The sequence below is a fragment of the Bubalus kerabau genome, chromosome 7 (genome assembly GCF_029407905.1).
Source record: "Bubalus kerabau isolate K-KA32 ecotype Philippines breed swamp buffalo chromosome 7, PCC_UOA_SB_1v2, whole genome shotgun sequence".
Taxonomy (NCBI): Eukaryota; Metazoa; Chordata; class Mammalia; order Artiodactyla; family Bovidae; genus Bubalus; species Bubalus kerabau.
Genome location: NC_073630.1, coordinates 98366509 through 98372508, shown reverse-complemented (window position 1 = coordinate 98372508; position 6000 = coordinate 98366509).

The window sequence follows — 6000 nt, the reverse complement described above, 5'->3', positions numbered from 1 at the left end:
TTTTCTTGGGCTCCAAAATCACTGTGGAAGTTGACTGCACCCATGAAACTAAAAGACTCTTGCTCTTTGGAAGAAAAGCTATGACCAATCTACTACTACTACTAAGTCACTTCAGTCGTGTCCGACTCTGTGCAACCCCATAGACGGCAGCCCACCAGGCTCCCCTGTCCCTGGGATTCTCCAGGCAAGAACACTGGAGTGGGTTGCCATTTCCTTCTCCAATGCATGAAAGTGAAAAGTGAAAGTGAAGTCGCTCAGTCGTGTCCGACTCTTAGCGACCCCATGGACTGCAGCCCACCAGGCTCCTCCATCCATGGGATTTTCCAGGCAAGGGTACTGGAGTGGGGTGCCATCACCTTCTCCGTGACCAATCTAGACAGCATATTAAAAAGCAGAGACATTACTTTGCCAACAAAGGTTCATCTAGTCAAGGCTATGGTTTTTCCAGTAGTCATATATGGATGTGAGAGCTGGACAATAAAAAAGGTTGAGCATAGAAGAACTGATGCCTTTGAATTGTGATGCTGGAGAAGACTCTTGGGAGTCCATTGGATAGCAAGATCAAACCAGTCAATCCTAAAAGAAATCAACATTGTATATTCATTGGAAGGACTGATGCTGAAGCTCCAATTCTTTGGCCACCTAATGGGAAGAGCCAGCTCATGGAAAAGACCCTGATGCTGGGAAAGATTGAAGCAAGAGGAGAAAGGGAAAACAGAGGATGAAATGGTTGGATAACAACACTGACTCAATGGTCATGAGTTTGAGCAAATTCTAGGAGATAGTGAAGGACAGGGAAGCATGACATGCTGCAGTCCATGGGTTTGCAAAGAGTCGGACACAACTGAGCAACTGAGCAACAACAATGCTGTGTGACAAGGGGTTTCATAGTGAGTTGAACTCTTAGTTCCCATGTATCATGGCAGCCTAGTTGGTTCTCTTAGAAAATCGCTCAGGAAATATTCAATTTTCCCCTTACCCTGAGACAATCTCACATTTAAGAATATTGTGGTAACCTAATTTTTATGATACCTGTATATTCCAAAGAACTCCCTTATTTATTGGTGAATGAATTTTATCTTTTAAATTGCAATCTGTGGGTACTTTTTGTTTTATTAGAGTAACAGCTGGTTGGGGTAACAGAATAAGCTGAAGGATGTTAAGGGCTTCCCTAGTGGTTTAGTCCCTAGAGAATCTGCCTGCAATGTAGGAGACACAGGTTTGATCCTTGGGTTGGGAAGATCACCTGGAGAAGGGAATGGCATCCCACTCTAGTATTTCTAGTATTCTTGCCTGGAAAATCCCATGGACAGAGGAGCCAGGATCTCTAAAATCAACAAAGTTACTTTTTTAGAGACACAGAGCTCAGTACTTAGGCACTGACTACTTATCATTCCAATCTATCAATACATGCCTCCTCTTTCTCATCCTCACACTACCTGAGTGATCATCTATCTCACTCCAGTGAAATTATCCAGTGAAATTATTTTTGTTTTTTTTGTTCATTTGTTTGCTTAAATATCACTTTTCTTAACCTTCCCATGTGGGCCTGGAAACTTACTGTCTCTTGCATGAATTACAGCCACAGTGTTCATAAGGCCAAGGTCTCCCATCTCTAACTTAGCTATTTACAGCATGGCCAGGTTATTCTTTAAACAGTTTCTTCATAATGCCATTCTCATAGTCAAAAGGTTAAAGTCTTATTGACTATTACACATTACACACAGCTTATACATAGGAAATACACTCAGATGTAACTAGGTACCATCTTCAGTTATTCCTACCTTCCCCCAACCAGCCCAGTTGCTGTTCTTAACTGTTACCCTCCTTGACATTATGCACATCTCTGAGCCTTAGAACAAAACAGATTATTTCTCACCCCTCTTCCTACCTCAGCAGGAAATGACTCAGGCATGACTCAGGTCAAAGTTCTCCCCTTACAAACTTACTTACATTGACCACAGTTATTTGCTTTTCCTCTGCCTGTTTATTGAGACCCTGTGGACTATAGTCCCTCCAGGTTCCTCTGTCTGTGGGATTCTCCAGGCAAGAATACTGGAGTGGGTTGCTGTGCCCTCCTCCAGGGGTCTTCCCAACCCAGGGATCAAACCCACATCTTGTGCAGCTCCTGCATTGCAGGCAGATTCTTTACCTCTGAGCCCCGAAGGAAGCACATCATCTTACAGGCCCATCCAATTCTATCCTACTCTTAGAAAGCCTTTTCTTGTTCCAATCTCCTGACTCTCCTTCATCAGCCAAGCTTCTTAAAGACAGGTGTCTACACACCTGTATCCATTTGCTTATTGGATATTTGTTGCTAAACACTGGGATCTGGTTTCTGCAAAAATATTCCACTCAAACTCTTCTAAACACTGTCTTGTGAAAGGTCACCAATTTTGGTAACCAGATTTGTACGATGCCCACCCCCAATGGGCTTCCTGCATAGCTCCGTTGGTAAAGAATCTGCCAGCAATGCTGGAGACCTGGGTTCATTTCCTGGGTTGGGAAGGTCCCCTGGAGAAGGAAATGGCAACCCATTCCAATATTCTTGCCTGGAGAACCGCATGGACAGAGGAGCCTGGAAGGCTACAGTCCACAGGGTCGCAAAAGCTGGACATGACTTAGCGCTATCTTTCTTTCTTTCCACTCCCAAGGATCCCCACCTTCTGGTATTGGTGCCCTGTGTGATCCCCTCCCCCCAGCGTGACATTGTGCTACCCAATAGGATACTGCGAAGTTAACAGGATGTCACTTCCCTCATTAGGTTTCAAAAGACTGTGTTTTCTGTCTTGCTAGCAAACTCTCTATATTGCTGCTATGGCCCCCATGATTTGAAGAAACGAACTGCAATGTTAAAGAAGCCCATGTGGCAAGGAACTGAGAGCAGCTTCTGGCTAACAGTCAGAAAAGAAGTGAGGTCCTCATTCCAATAACCCATGAAGAACTAAATCCTGCCAACAACCATGTGAGTTTGGAAGTGAATTCTTCCCCAGTTGAACTCTCATATGAAACTCCGTCCTGGTGGACACCTTGACAGAAACCTTGCTAGCCACTACGAAGAAAATCCAGAGAAGCCGAGCTCATATTCCTGAGCCATAAAAACTGTGAGAAGATATTTGGGCTACTCTAAGTTGATTTTTCACTGTCATTCTGTTTGGTTCTCTTTCTTCATCTCCAAACACCTTGAATTTCTTCCACTAGATTCCCTTTTGTAGACACAATAAATTGAGACAATGCTTAAATAAGAGCTTGTTTTCTGCTCTCTTCTCCTGTTACTGTATGTCTTCTCTAGTTAGGATCTCACACCCCTATTATTTGCACCAACAGTTTCATTCTGAATCCAAAACTCATGTATCTAATTGCTTACTAGAATCTCTGCTTCAAACACAGCATGTGCAAAATGAAATGCATTGTTATCCTGTGACAATTTCTCTTCTTTAAGAACCATAACTGACTAGTCATCAAAGGCTGGACAATTCTGTCTCTTGTATCCAGACTTTGTCCAGCGTTCTTATCATCTCTGTCCTAGTCACAGCCCACATTACCTCCTGCTTTAATTACTTCATTACCTCCTGACCAAATTCCTGCTTCCATAATTATCCTCTAAATGTCATTCTTAGGAGAGTGAATTATCTCAAAGACGAACCTGATCATGTTATAACACTGTCTATAATTCTTCAATGACTCTGAGCACTTACAGGTTAAAAAAAAAATACTAATAACTTTCTTAAAAGAAAGACCTCCCCGCCCTTGTATATTCTCCAGTTTTGTCTCTTCAAATTATTTTCCTTCTTATACTCCTGGCCCCTGCCCTTGACACTATCCAATTATTTATGGTTGCCTGAACACAGTTTATTTCAGGACAAACAATCCTCTCTGCTATAAGTTCCATTCCCTCCAAACCCAAAAAGCTCCTTGACTATCCACCTTTGCTATCATTTCTATTCAGTTTAGTTCAAGTAAGTAAATACATGTGGATCAATTTCCTTAGGCCAGGCATGGAAATTTCTTCTGAAAAAACTAATGAGCTAATAAAGCATGGTAAAAAAAAATTCTATGGCAGCACCATGTCCAGAATTCTGTGAGAAGGGCCACTGGCCCATTTAAAGGGTTCAGGGAAGATGTTCTGGAAGTGGCCTGTCAAAAGTAAGACATGAATGAGTGAGATGACTAACATACTTCAAGAAGTTTACTTTTAAATTTTTTCTCCTTACACATCTCTCTCTTCTATCTTCCAAAAATTAGTTGAATGTTTATTATATCGGAGAAGGCACTGGCACCCCACTCCAGTACTCTTGCCTGGAAAATCCCATGGATGGAGGAGCCTGGTGGGCTGCAGTCCATGGGGTCGCACAGAGTCGGACACGACTGAAGCAACTTAGCAGCAGCAGAAGCTCATTATATACTATATCCTCTTCCTTCGACACACTTCTATTGCTGCATTTTGTACTGCCAAGTGGTTATCTTTCCTATGAATCATTATATTTTTTATTTGATGGTGAGCTTTTGAAAACTGGGACTAAATCTCTGTCATTTCTTTAGCTCCAGTGATCAGCATGATTTTGGTCATTTTATAGATGCTCAAATTCTTCTCTTATTTAAAGTCAGGTTTATTGAAGTATAATTTATATATAGTAAAATGAAATTTATATACAGTAAAATGCATGCAAATTAACTGTACAATTCAATGAGTTTAATAGTTGCTTCTTGATTAAATTAATTTTGTAAGCCTTTGTCATCTGTGACTTTATAGATAATATTCTATGCATCAAAGAATAAGCCCCAATTACTTCTCATATCATTGTTTGTATATTGTATGGTTTGAATAAATAGTTTTTAAATAAATTAATAAGCCCACAAAAATGTTTCCATGCTATCACTTCATTGTTAGCAAAGAAGAGAAATAATAAAACTTCCATATCTGAAGTAAAAATTACAGCTTTGTCACAGTATACCATAAGCATCTTAAATACTCAAAAACAGTTTTCCTTGTTTCAGAATAAAGTTAATCAAAAATATTTAAAAGTTACACTTCCTGGCATTTTAATTTTATGTAGTAATCCATAAGCTGGTTCAGAATCAAAATATCACATACCTTCTGCTAATCACAATTTTAAAAATTATTCACAAGTAGACAATTACCTGTGCCAAAAATCACCTACAAAAATTTGGGCTGGGTTTTTGCCAATCAATCTGCCAATTAATTACCACACAAGGACTGGTTGGCCCTGGATCAAGGAAAGCCTCGGTGATATGCAAGACCACTACTATCAGAGAGAAGACAGGAAATAAAATGACAAGACTCTTAGATCAAAGAAAGCTGGTGGGAGAAGAAAAGCTACTTCTTTAATGTTTCTTAGATTCTTGAAAATTTCTAAAGAGTCTAGTCCCACCTGAATAATCAGAATTGGCACACAGACTCATCCTGCAGATGGATCAGGCTAACATCATCTGAAGGGGAAGCAGAGACCGTAGCTGCCACACAGGTGTTTGGTACTGGGTTTGCCCTCAAACAGAAGGCAGTCTTGGGTAAAGTAGCAGAAGGAAAAAAATGAAACAGTGACATAAATCATAATTTTTCAAAGTGATATGTGTGTCAATTTCCATTCAAGATAAACGAACACTGGAAACCGTTTTACCCTGGGGTTGATCATTATTGGATTTTGCAATTCAGTTTTGTTATAGTGAAAGTTTCGAGAAAAAATGGTATGACACTTGATTTTATGTAGTGTGTATTTGGGGGTAAAAAGACCAAAGTGGTTCATTTTGTCTGTTTCTCTTGCTATATCATTAAGTTCTCTCAGTCTTGGAGAGAAGTACTATTGATTTGCATTGTTCATGTTTAAGACCCATCATTCCCAGAGCCTTGACATCTAAGCATTCCCATGATAGTTTGAAATGCATTTCATTTTAATATAGTTATTGGAAATCAGAAATAATTCAACAACTAAATCCAACGTAGCCCAGGATAAGAACTAGAAAGGATATTTAAATGGGTTC